The sequence below is a fragment of the Sander vitreus genome, chromosome 6, assembly GCF_031162955.1.
Source record: "Sander vitreus isolate 19-12246 chromosome 6, sanVit1, whole genome shotgun sequence".
Taxonomy (NCBI): domain Eukaryota; kingdom Metazoa; phylum Chordata; class Actinopteri; order Perciformes; family Percidae; genus Sander; species Sander vitreus.
The window spans coordinates 1,208,654-1,224,044 of NC_135860.1; the positions used below are offsets into that span (position 1 = coordinate 1,208,654).

At 44.1% G+C, this 15,391-nt stretch overlaps 1 protein-coding gene across 2 annotated transcripts in view; it reads right to left on the reverse strand.

Annotated features, from left to right (window-relative positions):
- The window catches only part of dennd4b (DENN/MADD domain containing 4B), an 81,201-nt gene that overhangs the window by 61,921 nt on the left and 3,889 nt on the right, over positions 1–15,391 (reverse strand). Inside the window, exon 1 of one of the 2 annotated variants that reach the window (XM_078251999.1) lies at positions 7,695–7,738. The exons of the other annotated variant lie outside the window; for it this stretch is intronic. The gene's annotated coding sequence lies outside the window, so the exon portion shown is untranslated. Of the gene's footprint in view, positions 1–7,694; positions 7,739–15,391 lie in introns of those variants that run through there. 2 annotated transcript variants of the gene reach the window in all.

The window sequence follows — 15,391 nt, forward strand, 5'->3', positions numbered from 1 at the left end:
AGCAGGGCAGCATAGCCACGTACTGCTGTCTATTAATATGTCTATTTCCAGAGGGCATTTAAATGTATGTCTGATCGTTTCTATGTTAACTGTTAGCCCATAGTAGTAGAAAAAAATATTTATGAAAAGAGATATAGTAAACCCCCCCACCGACAACGATATCATCGTCCATCGCGATGTTTTACTGCAATCATGGTCAACTGCCAATTTATGGGACATCGTCCAACCCTACACACACACACACACACACACACAGGTTTGTGGCACTATCTTTGTGGGGACCCGTCATTGACATAATGCATTCCCTAGCCCCTTACCCTAACCTTAACCATCACCACTAAATGCCTAACCTTAACCCTTACCCTCACCCTAACCAGAACCTCATTCTAACCCTAATCCTAAAACCAAGTCTTAACCCTCAAACAGACCTTTAACCTTGTGGGGTCCCCACAAAGGTCCCCTTTTGGCCCCACAAAGCATACTGGACTCCCGGTTTTTGGACCCCCACACCCCAACACACACACCCCAACACACACCAGAGATGAGACGACACGACCTAAATTGAGGACAGCTATGCTCGTTATTGTAAGTGCAATGATAAGTTAAAGTCCAATAAGTCCTTTATCAAACCGTATGAATGTGTGTCCCAGGCCAGGATAGGACATTACCTAACAATGTAAAGATCAACAAGCCACTGACACATATGTTCAAATCTGATTTTGATTATTTTCTGTCTTAAATCCACCAGCCATCTTCATATTATACCAACAATTGCAGCATCCTGAGCCTTTTTGGTTACTAGGAAATCTCAGCCCAGAGTAGTTTTATTCTCCCCAAAACAAGTTCACTTTTTATTTTTAAAAGAACTAAACGAAAAAACGTTCCCTCTCTCCCGCAACTTCACTGCAACAAACGACACCGCAACTTTTAATCAACATTTTTTACAAAAGCTCCCGCGAAATTAGGCATTTTGGGCCGCAGCAATCTCAAAAAAAGGCCGCGAAATCCTGGAGGGACTGACCACAGTTTCAGAGTGTGTGACGTGTCTGTCAGCAGTCGGCTGGCTGTTCACTCCTTTGGTCTCCGTGGCGCGTATATAATAAACGTGGTAATACCAAAACGTTATTTTTTTTTTGGCAGATGGCAGGTGGTTTTTGCTTATTTAAACGACACCTTAAGGTGAAGCACTGTTCAGTCAGGGTTGTAGAAACAAAAGGAAGTGAGAAGCCTGAGAGGAAGTTATCTTTATCAAATGAAGATATTATTAATATTAACAGCAGCTGCAGAAACCCGCAGCACACATCCGATGTCCGCTCTAGTTTTCCTAAAACCACTTCTCGATTTCTTCGTGTCATTTCATATTTTTTTTGTTTTTCAACATGGTGCTGAACAGGTGTGCATGCGTTATATTGATGTAGGATTTGTGATCTGTCTTGTTGTTTTGTTAGATGTTGTCATGTTTTTACTGTTGGATTTAACTTGTGCCCTGCCTGGGGACTGCAGATGTAAATTAGCTTAAGGCTAACTCTGGTACAATGCATCAAATGGCAACATTTATGTTGAAATTTGTACATGGTCCCTAACAAAAAAAATTAATAAAAAAAAAAAAACAACTCTAAAAATGTCCAATCCAATGTCAGCAGTTTCCCTAAAACCACTTCTCTATTTCTTCTCGTCTTTCTACCGGTTTTGCTCTCTCCCTCTGTCTTCACAACCAATAAAACGATTCCCCAGAACTTGGAGCTTCTATCTAGTGAACGATATTATTGATAACGCATGAGAGAAAGTGACTGTGCCGCACAGTTAAAGGCTAATGTCGGTATACTTTCAACCTTGACCATGTTTCCCCCATGCACTGGTGAGTAAGTGACCAATGTGAACAAAAATCTTTGAAACTGTTCCAGTATTGAGCGAGATCGCTGTAAACGGCAGCTGTGAACCGAGCTGCAATGTAACCCTACAGGACAAATGTTCAGCGTCAGCGTCCACTAAAAGTTCAGTTTTTTGTCCCTGACAGACTCAGATTATTATTCTAAGTGTCTGACAACATTATGAAAGGATCCCTACAGAGATAGACCTTTTAGTTAAAGAGTAAGATCCTTTTAGTTTAACATGAAACAGCCCCGAAATCACCATCACCAAACTCCACCAGACTCCATGTAAATAATCAGGACTTTTAGCGTGTATAGAGCCAGCATATCTCCACCAGACTCCATGTAAATAATCAGGACTTTTAGCGTGTATAGAGCCAGCATATTTCCACCAGACTCCATGTAAATAATCAGTACTTTTAGCGTGTATAGAGCCAGCATATCTCCACCAGACTCCATGTAAATAATCAGGACTTTTAGCGTGTATAGAGCCAGCATGTTTCCACATGTAAATGGGTGAATTAGGGGTTTATTTCAACCAAACCAGAGTGGTGATTGTTGGAACAGTGGAAAGATGAACCAAGACGGCTTTTCATAGTTTTATTTTGTTTCTGCTGACTTTGAATGAAGTGTGTTTTACGATGATAAAAGTCCTGATTATTTACATGGAGTCTGGTGGGTTTGGTGATGGCATTTTGAGCGAGAAATAAGCCACACAGCAGCTGAATCTGTCTTCATTTCAGATCGACAACGGTCAGTAAATGTAAATAATCAGTACTTTTTTTAAAAGATTATTTTTTGGGGGCTTTTCCCTTTATTGACAGTGGATAGACCAGAAAGGGGGAGAGAGATGGGGGATGACACGCAGCAAAGGGCCGTAGGTCGGATTCATTCAACATGGGGCGACCGCTCTTACTGGGTGAGCTAGAGGCCGCCCCATAATCAGGACTTTTAGCGTGTATAGAGCCAGCATATCTCCACCAGACTCCATGTAAATAATCAGGACTTTTAGCGTGTATAGAGCCAGCATATCTCCACCAGACTCCATGTAAATAATCAGGACTTTTAGCGTGTATAGAGCCAGCATATTTCCACATGTAAATGGGTGAATTAAGGGTTTACTTCAACCAAAACCAGAGTGGTGATGGTTGGTTTATCTGTGTGTATGTGCAGGGCTCGACATTAACTTGTTGAGGCACTTGTCCTTTGGACAAGTACATTTACGTTTCACTTGTCCATGCACAAAAGCCACTTGTCCGGGTAAAGATTTATCATTTTATAATTTTTTTGTGTGTTTTGCTAATGCAGAATTCGAACAAAGCATCCAAACACTATTAACATTAATAAAATTCAGTAGAAACAAACGTGTCCCAACAATAGATTTCCCCTTCAACAAGAAAGAAGGATCTCCAGACTCATAATACAAAGTAATACGTTGCAAGTAGTGACTTGTACTTATATTATATCTAAAATAATTTGGTAGACATAACAATGGATTTTTCCACTAAATGTTGGTGTTAACGTTTCTTTTTTCTTTCTACAATTTCATTTTCTACCCGACAGAGGCTGATTTACCAAGGGATCCTTTAAAAGGTGTAGCTACTTTACAGTTGATCATTACCTGATATTTAATCCGGCAAGTCGCGGAGCTGAGGTTTTACAATAACTGACGGACAAACGAGCAGCGGAGTAGTAACGTTACGAGGCAAAGAGGCAGCCGCTAAATGAGTCAAATTAACTTCATGCTTCATCCACACAAAGCACGCTGCTATCGCCACGAGTGACATCTGTATTCGGCTCGTTTTCTGTGAACGATGTGGCGACGGGGTAACGTTAAGGTGGAGTTAGCAAGCTAACGTTAGCTAACTAGCAGCGGCTGGCTGGCTCGCTGGTTCCACCGTGCTTTTATGCTGCATCGCTTACAGAGAATGAGCTGAACAGCTAGCAGTCCGTACGACGTTAGCGGTCCGTACGACGTTAGCGGTCCGTCCAACGTTAGCGGTCCGTACGACGTTAGCGGTCCGTACGACGTTAGCGGTCCGCTGATCCACTGCCGCTGGGTCTAACGTTAGCAGTCCGCTGCCCCAGATTGTGGGGAAAAAAATTTATTTGTTTCAAATCGGTAACATAGACGTAATGTTTTTGTGTTTTTTGTGTGTGTGTGTGTGTGTGTGTGTGTGTGTGTGTGTGTGTGTGTGTGTGTGTGTATATGTGAGCTGGTACGGGGGGCGTCGTGGACCACAACGGTTCTTTTGTCTCCTCCAGTTGTCACTGCAACACCAGCGACTGACAGCATCTCTCTCAGCACGTTCAATGAGCACATTACAACTGACATCACCGTCAGAGCTGCAGAGATGAATCTATTAGTTGTCGACTATTAAATGAATCGCCAACTATTTTGATAATCGATGAATCCGTCTGAGTCTAGTTCTTGTGTCTTCTCTCCTCTGGGACAGGAAGCTGAAGATCTTTGAGTTGTGGACAAAACAAGACGTCTGAGGACGTCATCTCGGGCTTTTTGGGAAACACTGATCACATTTTTTACCATTTTCTTTTTTTTTTTTATATTATTTTTTGGGGCTGATAAACATACAAGAGTCTTTTCAACAGCTGTACGAAATATTCACAGATAGTAATTACTGATCAGATAAGGTTGTTTGGAGCAATAAGGAGGAGAGGGAGAGAGGAGGAGAGGGAGAGAGGAGGAGGAGGAGGGAGAGAGGAGGAGAGGAGAGAGGAGAGAGGAGGAGAGAGGGAGGGAGGAGGGAGAGAGAGGAGAGGGAGGAGGAGGAGAGGAGGGAGAGAGGAGGAGGAAGAGAGGAGAGAGAGAGAGAGGAGGAGAGGAGGAGGGAGGAGAGAGAGAGGAGAGGGGAGGAGGAGGAGAGAGAGAGAGGAGGAGAGGAGAGGAGGAGGAAGAGGAGGAGAGAGGAGGAGAGGAGGGAGAGAGGAGAGAGAGGAGAGGAAGGAGAGGGCGAGAAGAGAGGAGGAGGGAGAGAGAGGGAGGAGGGAGGAGGGAGAGAGGAGGAGAGGAGGAAGAGGGAGAGAGAGGAGGAGAGGAGGAGAGGAGAGAGAGGAAGGAGGAAGAGAGAGGAGGAGAGGGAGAGAGGAGGAGAGGAGGGAGAGAGGAGGAGAGGGAGAGAGAGAGGAGGAGGAGGAGAGAGGAGGAGAGGAGGGAGAGAGGAGGAGAGGCAGAGAGGAGGAGGAGAGGGAGAGAGGAGGAGCGGGAGGAGGAGAGGGAGAGAGGAGAGGGAGAGAGGAGGGAGAGAGGAGGAGAGGGAGAGAGGAGGGAGAGGGGAGGAGAGGGAGAGAGGAGGAGGAGGAGGGGGAGAGAGGAGGAGGGGGAGAGAGGAGGAGGGAGAGAGGAGAGAGGGAGAGGAGAGAGGAGGAGAGAGGAGAGGGGAGAGAGAGGGAGGGAGGAGAGGGAGAGAGAGGGGAGAGAGGGAGAGAGGAGGAGAGGAGGGAGAGAGGAGGAGGAGGAGGAGGAAGAGAGGGAGAGAGGAGGAGAGGGAGAGAGGAGGAGAGGAGAGGGAGAGAGGAGGAGGAGGAGAGGGAGAGAGAGGAGGGAGAGAGGAGGAGAGAGAGAGGAGGAGAAGGAGAGAGAGAGGAGGAGGAGGAGAGAGAGAGGAGGAGAGGGAGAGAGAGGAAGAGGAGGAGAGGGAGAGAGGAGGAGGAGGAGGAGAGGGAGAGAAGTAGAAGAAAGGTTCTACGTAGGCGCGTGGACTTGGTGCAGTCCTTCCAGAACAATCCAGAGTTTTTTGTGATTGTTGCGGTTATAAATCCTTAATTATGCGTCACGTTTTCTTAAAAAATGTGATGGAATATTTGGGATATTTATGCAATATTATGCGATGAAATTGTGGGAACTTGCAAAAACTGCGGCGTCATCGTGGCTTCATCGCGGGGTTCGCAGCTTCTCGATGACGTTCACGTCGCGTAATTACGTCACTTCATAACGTTCCCATGGCAACAGGGGGAAACGGCTGCTCTCGTGTGAAGTAAACGCAACATTTTTCATCTTTCATGCTAAGATATACGGGACTTTTTTGCAACGAAAATGCGGGGATTATGAAATCATGCAAGCCCCGCGTATTTTGGCAAATCGGCAATTTATGCGGCGAAAGTGCCCCCCCCCCCCTCGCATAAATATGAGGCTGATTTTGCGTTGCATTATCGCATAATCGCGTTTTTCTGGAGAGACTGTTGGTGGTGCGCCTGGTGTGCATACTACATTGAATTTCACAAACTTTTGCGTCACCATATGCACGCACATTCCCCCCAAAACGCTCGTCTAAACGTGGAATAAAAAGTCAGAACGCAACGCCACTTTTGCGTTTTCTCTTCAGATCGTTTCCGTCTAAGCATAGCTCGAACAATCAACAATGTTGCAAGACTAAACAAAAAAATGTAAAACCATAAAATAAAACACAAACAATCAGAGTGTAACAACAACAAAAAATAAATAAAAATATAAAAAGGATTAGTTCGAGAAGGAGCAGGCGGAAGCAAACAGCTTATTTGGTCCTGCCCCTTAGTTCACAAAATCATATTATTACAAAGTAAATAGATATGCAAACACAGCATACATCAACAACAGTTTGTGTAACTGAGGGCGCTTTCACACCTACAGTCACACCTACAGTCACACCTGCAGTCACACCTGCAGTCACACCTACAGTCACACCTGCAGTCACACCTACAGTCACACCTGCAGTCACACCTGCAGTCACACCTATAGTCACAGCTATAGTCACACCTGCAGTCACACCTACAGTCACACCTGCAGTCACACCTGCAGTCACACCTGCAGTCACACCTGCAGTCACACCTATAGTCACAGCTACAGTCACACCTACAGTCACAGCTATAGTCACAGCTATAGTCACACCTATAGTTCTGTAGGCTCAGTGCGAGTCAAAGTTGAAGATGCAACACTGTTGTATTTTTTGTTGTGGTTTGCTTTCACACTGCACTTTGTCAAACGCACCAAACGTCACACGGCTGCCGGTCTATTGGACAGAACATCTGAGGAAAACTCGCCTTCTGCTCTCAGAAATAATGGAGCAACACATTTATGACGTCTTTGGGTCCCTGGTTCTGCTTTAGGGTTTCTAATCTTTCTCTTTATTAGATAGTGACAGTGGATAGACAGGAAAGTGGGGGGAGAGAGAGAGAGAGAGAGAGAGAGAGAGAGAGAGAGAGAGAGAGAGAGAGAGACAGAGAGAGAGAGAGAGAGAGAGAGACAGACAGAGAGAGAGAGAGAGAGAGAGAGGTTGACACGCAGCAAAGGGCCGCAGGCCGGACCCGAACCTGGGCCACCGCAAAGGACCCAGCCCAAGCACTGTTAGGCCCCGCTAGGGCGAGGACACTAGTGGTGCGTCTCAGCATAGCCATCTAGCGGTAAGGGGTTTGAACACAACATAAACGTGAACCACTGTCTTACATGAATATTTTTGCACGTAAACTAAAAAAAAAAAAAAAAAAAAAGATATAGTATTGCTAAATAAAATATCGCGATACTCAAGTGTATCGATTTTTTCTTACACCCATATTTTTCACTGTATATTTTAATATGGAACTATTATACTGCGGTCTTGAAAAAAGAGATTCTGAATCTCAATGGGGTTATTTTCTGGTAAAATAAAGGTTAATAAAATAAATAAAACTTACTTTAGGCTTTACTAACTCCATGATTGAATCGTCTGAAGGACATTTTTTTCTTTTTTACAATAAAAGACTAAAGAAATGAACAGTTATGTAATTATTTGAAGGATGCCGGTCCTACAGTAAAACCACCAACTTCTCTTATAAAAGTCAGAAACTTACCCCCAGATGTTCCCTTCAAACAGCTAGTCTTACAGACGTTTGTCTCTGTGCTTATGTGACAACAACTTCCTTTCCAAGCTAACATCTTTTAGTTTCGATATTGTTTTGGTGAAGCGTTACTATGACTGCATAACAACCAGCGTGTCTTCAACTTTCATTTTAAATACATCTTACGGGGGAATTCCACCAGTGATGCATTCAAACACTCATGAGTTTGTTAATCACACCTTCAAACTGCACGTCAAAGCTGTTCAGTGTCCTGTCACAGAGGAGAAAAGAAACTAGAACATGTTCACGTTTTACAAGCTGCAATCAGAGAGGTTTGACTTCTATTTCATTCAAAATAACTCAAACCGAGTATACTAGTAGTTGGAGATCTGCTTTTTATATCAGTAATTAGAGGATGGATACCCAAACCGAGCCGGGTTCGGACAGATATTTAGAAATGATGTTCAGGTCGTTTGACAGCTGATTATGCAGGTGCGCGCCTGCGTTAACGTGAGCTTGTTGCCCCCATCAGTGTGAGCTGATGACATCATCTGTTGACATTTCCGAATGCCTTCCTACAGCTGCTTAATGAAAGCTTTCCACACAAACACGTAGCCTACATGTCATTAGTATGAGAAAAACGAGATTTGAACTGTGTCGGACTCGGACAGAAAAATGTGGCCCGATCCGCACTCTAGTTTCTTTCAACCAAAAGTGCCCCAAAATTACATGGATGCATGTTTGTTGTATGGAAGCCATGCATCATTCTTCGCAGGTAAAATACATTTTTATTGTTATTAAATGGTTTCAAAACAGCATCCTGACTAAACTTTGACATGGACCAGTCTGTGATGCTCTCAACATCTTCTTAGCTTAACTATTAGTCAAAATAATTCATAATGTCTGCTTTTCTTTTAACCCTCCTGTCGTCCTCGGGTCGTTTTCAAGGTTTCTATATCAGAATATTTGGGTTTCTTTTAACCAAATTGCCCCAAAATAACACGGATGGTTCCATAAGATGCTCTTCACAAAAGGAAATTAAGGATCAGATCTCTATTTTCACAGAATTCTGGGTGTCGTATTCAATTATATAGCATTATCCTGACAGATCTGTGATTATCCATTACCTTTATTCCTCTGATCTTAACTATTAGTCAAAATCATTCATCATTTCTGCTTTTTTCTTACACAAAAATTAGAAAATTTCATATAAATGAGGTTTATTGACCATGAATTCCCCCAAAAAAAGTGTAAAACTACTGCAAATAAATAGGTCTAGTGGTGAATATACTGTTGTTAATGGAAAAAAGTGCCAAAAACGTTGAAAAAAGCAATCATAACGTGGGGGAATAGCAACATAAACGTGTCTAAAAGTGTTAATTTTGACCCGGGAGGACAACACAAGGGTTTAATAAAAACAAATGTGATATAATGTCATTTAAATTAAATTTATTGACCATGAAATTAGAAAAAAACGACAAAATGTTTTTTTAAAAAGAGTCAAAAGCATAGCAAAAAGCAAAAACGTCGGCGGGGAGGGGGGGAGGACCCCAAGGAAAGACACGTTCAAGGCTGACGGGAAGATCATCTTCGTAGCTGTAATAAATATGGCCGCGTAGACCTGTTTATCAGCGTCCTGCCTGTGTTGTCGTTGTTGTTGTTGTTGTGGTTGTTGTTGACGTCATCATGTATATTCATTTTTGGAAAGTGTCTGCGTGTCCTCTCAGTCCTCCTGATGCTGCTGCCTTTCATCAAGCGAGCCTACGCTCTGTGGGCCGACTAAATATAGACTCCAGATATTTAAATCTCCCTCAGCAGTCTGCAGCTCCTCTACTTTCTATGTTTCTGTGTGTTATAACCCAGTTTCTACTGCTCTACTTTCTGTGTTTCTGTGTGTTATAACCCAGTTTCTACTGCTCTACTTTCTGTGTTTCTGTGTGTAATAACCCAGTTTCTATTGCTCTACTTTCTGTGTTTCTGTGTGTAATAACCCAGTTTCTACTGCTCTACTTTCTGTGTTTCTGTGTGTAATAACCCAGTTTCTACCACTCTACTTGGTGTGTTTCTGTGTGTAATAACCCAGTTTCTATTGCTCTACTTTCTGTGTTTCTGTGTGTAATAACCCAGTTTCTATTGCTCTACTTTCTGTGTTTCTGTGTGTAATAACCCAGTTTCTACCGCTCTACTTTCTGTGTTTCTGTGTGTAATAACCCAGTTTCTATTGCTCTACTTTCTATGTTTCTGTGTGTAATAACCCAGTTTCTATTGCTCTACTTTCTGTGTTTCTGTGTGTAATAACCCAGTTTCTACTGCTCTACTTTCTGTGTTTCTGTGTGTAATAACCCAGTTTCTACCACTCTACTTTCTGTGTTTCTGTGTGTAATAACCCAGTTTCTACTGCTCTACTTTCTGTGTTTCTGTGTGTAATAACCCAGTTTCTACTGCTCTACTTGCTGTGTTTCTGTGTGTAATAACCCAGTTTCTACTGCTCTACTTGGTGTGTTTCTGTGTGTAATAATCCAGTTTCTACTGCTCTACTTTCTGTGTTTCTGTGTGTAATAATCCAGTTTCTACTGCTCTACTTTCTGTGTTTCTGTGTGTAATAATCAGTGCTGGGAACGTTACTTTAAAAAAGTAATTAGTTATAGTTACTCACTACTTGCTCCAAAAAGTAACTGAGTTAGTAACTGAATTACTCTATAATAAAAGTAACTCGTTAGCAGGGAAAGTAACTATTTGCGTTACTGTTAAAATGTTGTAGAATGTGGATTTCTTTGAGCAGTTTTTTTGTTGTGAGGCAGACAGATCTAGCTTTTCCTGCTTGGAGGACTTTGCTCCGAGTCCTCCTTTGCTAGTGGATGGCGAGCCATCATCTGTGGAGGTATCGGTGTTTTTGGCCACTAGCTTTGTAGATGTGTGCGTCGTTGTGAGATGCTTCATTAAATTAGTGTTGCTTACAACGGATGTCGACAAAGTCTTCGCTCCTGGACATAATGTACACATTACATGCACGTTCTTGCCTTTGACCACAATGAATATGAAGTACTGCTTATATCTCCACCTTGAAAATGCCAACTTTTCATCAGATTGCTCCTGACTCGCCATCTCTGCTGCTTCATTGAATCTGTTTAGCTGTTGTGTGTGTGTGTGTGTGTGTGTGTGTGTGTGTGTGTGTGTGTGTGTGTGGGGCGCGTGTGCTGGGATGTGTGTAAAAACACTTGCTCCGATTGGCTACCATGAAACATGACTCTGCCTTAGCCAATCATAATCGCTTACCTTGTTATTAACCCACCTCCTCACTAGCTGTGAGCCAGGGGTGCGTTCGGATTACACAGTTTATTCAATCAATGCATAGTAACGCACCGCATTTAACGTCCAGTAACGTTAACGCCGTTGTAACGACGGGAAAAGTAATTAGTTAGATTACCCCGTTACTGAAAAAATAACGTTGTTACCTAACGCCGTTCTTTTAAACGACGTTATTCCAAACACTGGTAATAACCCAGTTTCTACTGCTCTACTGTCTGTGTTTCTGTCTGTAATAACCCAGTTTCTACTGCTCTACTTTCTGTATTTCTGTCTGTAATAATCCAGTTTCTACTGCTCTACTGTCTGTGTTTCTGTCTTTAATAACCCCGTTTCTACGGTTCTACTGTCTGCGTTTCTGTCTGTAATAACCCAGTTTCTACTGCTCTACTGTCTGCGTTTCTGTCTTTAATAACCCCGTTTCTACGGTTCTACTGTCTGTGTTTCTGTCTGTAATAACCCAGTTTCTACTGCTCTACTGTCTGTGTTTCTGTCTTTAATAACCCAGTTTCTACTGCTCTACTGTCTGCGTTTGTCTTTAATAACCCAGTTTCTACCGCTCTACTGTCTGCGTTTCTGTCTGTAATAACCCAGTTTCTACTGCTCTACTTTCTGTATTTCTGTCTGTAATAACCCAGTTTCTACCGCTCTACTGTCTGTGTTTCTGTCTGTAATAACCCAGTTTCTACCGCTCTACTGTCTGTGTTTCTGTCTGTAATAACCCAGTTTCTACCACTCTACTGTCTGTGTTTCTGTGTGTAATAACCCAGTTTCTACTGCTCTACTTTCTGTATTTCTGTCTGTAATAACCCAGTTTCTACGGTTCTACTGTCTGTGTTTCTGTGTTTCTGTCTGTAATAACCCAGTTTCTACCGCTCTACTGTCTGTGTTTCTGTGTTTCTGTCTGTAATAACCCAGTTTCTACCGCTCTACTGTCTGTGTTTCTGTCTGTAATAACCCAGTTTCTACCACTCCGCTCGCCTTCTGAACGACACCCACCGCTCACTGCCTGAGACCAAATGTTGCTGTTGGAAACATTTTGTTTCCAGACGCGGCGTCTAAGATTAGAGAGATCCTCAAAAGTGACTCAGTGAGTTCAGAGAGGAGGCTTTAAATAGCCTGAATCTAACGTTAGCAAGTCTGAGACGGTCTGCACCGAGTCTGCACTTGAGCTGTGGACAAAACAAGACATTTGAGGACGTCATCTTGGGCTTTTTGGGAAACATTGATCCACATTTTTCACCATTTTCTGACATAAGATGGAAGCTATTGAACGTGTTCATTATTTGTGAGGCCAGGATGTTCTTCCAGATCCTTTTCACATCGAAAGAAAACTCGTAACATACCTCACACAAACAGGGAAATCTGACAAAATAAGCTTTAGAGTCATCAAAAATAAATCAGGGCTTTGCTGACTATTGTCTGCCTCATTGGTGTGGTGTGTACGTGGCATTAGCGAGACGTCGCTGTGTTTCGGTCTATAGCAGTAACATATACAGTAAATACTAGATGTAGCAGAGATGGAGGACACAGGGAAGAAGACGGGGTGATGGGTGCCAGGCACAAGGAGCTCAGCACATAAACCCTGCTCTGTGTGTGTGTGTGTGTGTGTGTGTGTGTGTCTCTGTGTGTGTGTCTCTCTGTCTCTCTGTGTGTGTGTGTGTGTGTGTGTGTGTGTGTGTGTGTGTGTGTGTTTCTCTCTCTGTGTGTGTGTGTGTGTGTGTGTGTGTGTCAAGGTGGACATTTGCAGGATCAGCAATAAGCTGGAGGGCAGCAGTGGAGGAGGAAGCAGTGGAGCTGCAGCTCATTTTTGAACTATTCTGTAAATGCTGTTGCACAAATAAATGAGCTGCTGTATATATGTGAGGGAGTTTGGCAGAGCGGGAAGAAAACACGGGGCACAGAATGTGTGTTGAGTAGCCCCAACATAACCGAGGGCTACTCAACACACATTCAGGTCACTTTGCAGATGACGTCATCCAAAAGAGAAATACGCTGAGGTTTACACCAGAGTCAATTTAAGGCCCTGTTTACACAACAACGCTCGCGGGTGAAAACGACAATATTTTATCAGATGTGCCTTTCGTTTAGACGCAGATGGCGTTTTTTGAGGGCTTAAAAACGCTAAAAAGTGAAACCGCCCTCCAGAGTGGAAATTTTAAAAGGCTCCACCGTCGCGTTCCCGTCTAAAGGGTAAAAATGCTAGCCTGGTTGACACCAGACCCTCCTCAGTTGTAACTGAGAAGGGTCTGGGGAAGGTTCGTTCACAGCCCATTTCCAAAGGGGCGTCACCAACGGACGCCGCTCAAATGCTTCTGGACGCAACTGGATAGTCCTTCAACCAATCAGACCAACGATCTTGGTGATGTAGCAGCGACAGCGGCATCAACGGGTTCAGTAGCCGTCATGTTGAATGTAAACAAAAAGCTGCTTGTGTAAAGCCCGCCTCAACGGTTGTGATTGGTGTAAAGCCCGCCTCAACGGTTGCGATTGGTTTAAAGCCTGCAAAAGTCTGCTCCAATCTGCTCACGGTGGCTCTCGTCGCGTACGCGTTTACGTCACAGGCATGTGCCAGTATACAGGAAAATAACAACAAACATGTCGGATTATTTCCGTACGTCGGACCTTCAGGTTGCCCTAGCAGCTCTGATAAACATACAAGAGTCTTTTCAACAGCTGTACGAAATATTCACAGATAGTAATTACTGATCAGATAAGGTTGTTTGGAGCAATAAGGAGGAGAGGGAGAGAGGAGAGGAGGAGAGAGGAGGAGAGGAGGGAGAGAGGAGGAGAGGGAGGAGAGGGAGGAGGAGGGAGAGAGGAGGGAGAGGAGGGAGAGAGGAGGAGAGGGAGAGAGGAGGAGGAGAGGGAGAGAGGAGGAGAGGGAGAGAGGAGGAGGAGAAGGAGAGAGGAGGAGGAGGGAGAGAGGAGGAGAGGGAGAGAGGAGGAGGAGGAGGGAGAGAGGAGGAGAGGGAAGGAGAGAGGAGGAGAGGGAGAGGAGGAGGAGAAGGAGAGAGGAGGAGGAGGAGAGAGGAGAGAGGAGGAGGAGAGGAGAGAGGGAGGAGAGGAGGAGAGAGAGGAGGAGGAGAGGAGAGAGAGAGAGAGGAGGAGAGAGGGAGAGAGGAGGAGAGAGAGAGAAGGGAGAGGGAGAGAGGGAGAGAGGAGGAGGAGAAGGAGAGAGGAAGAGGAGAAGGAGAGAGGAGGAGGAGAGGGCGAGAGGAGGAGGAGAAGGAGAGAGGAGGAGAAGGAGAGAGGAGGAGAAGGAGAGGGCGAGAGGAGGAGGAGAGGGAGAGAGGAGGAGGAGAGGGAGAGAAGTAGAAGAAGGAAGGTTCTACACAGGTACGTGGACTTGGTGATGTTTGTGCCAGTGCTTCACACTAGGGCTGGGCGATATGGAGAAAATCAAATATCACGATATTTTTGACCAAATACCTCGATATCGATACTGCAACGATATTGTAGCGTTGACTATCGGTGCTTTCACAAAATATTTACACAATGAGATTTTTGATCAATAATCATCAGTAATGTGGATATAATGACTAAGTGGGTAAAGGCAAATAATAGAACAGCTACAACAGTCTGGAGAGTTCAGAAAATGACATCACTTTACTGTAACGCAGCCTTTAAAACCAGGAGAAGACACTTATGTCATATTACGATATCCAAAATCTAAGACGATATCTAGTCTCATATCACGATATCGATATAATGTCGATATATTGCCCAGCTCTACTTCACACCACCACCTAGCCGCCTGGTGTGCATACTACATTGAATTTCACACACTTTTGCGTCACCATATGCACGCACATTTCCCCCAAAACGCTCGTCTAAACGTGGAATAAAAAGTGAGAACGCAACGCCACTTTTGCGTTTTCTCTTCAGATCGTTTCCGTCTAAACATAGCTCGAACAATCAACAATGTTGCAAGACAAAACTATCAGCATACATCAACAACAGTTTGTGTGACTGAGGGCGCTGTCACACCTACAGTCACACCTGCAGTCACACCTACAGTCACACCTACAGTCACAGCTACAGTCACAGCTACAGTCACAGCTACAGTCACACCTACAGTCACACCTATAGTCACAGCTACAGTCACAGCTACAGTCACACCTACAGTCACAGCTACAGTCACACCTACAGTCACAGCTACAGTCACACCTACAGTCACAGCTACAGTCACACCTACAGTCACAGCTACAGTCACAGCTACAGTCACACCTACAGTCACACCTACAGTCACACCTGCAGTCACACCTACAGTCACACCTACAGTCACAGCTACAGTCACACCTACAGTCACAGCTACAGTCACAGCTATAGTCACACCTACAGTCACAGCTATAGTCACACCTACAGTCACACCTACAGTCACACCTATAGTCACACCTATA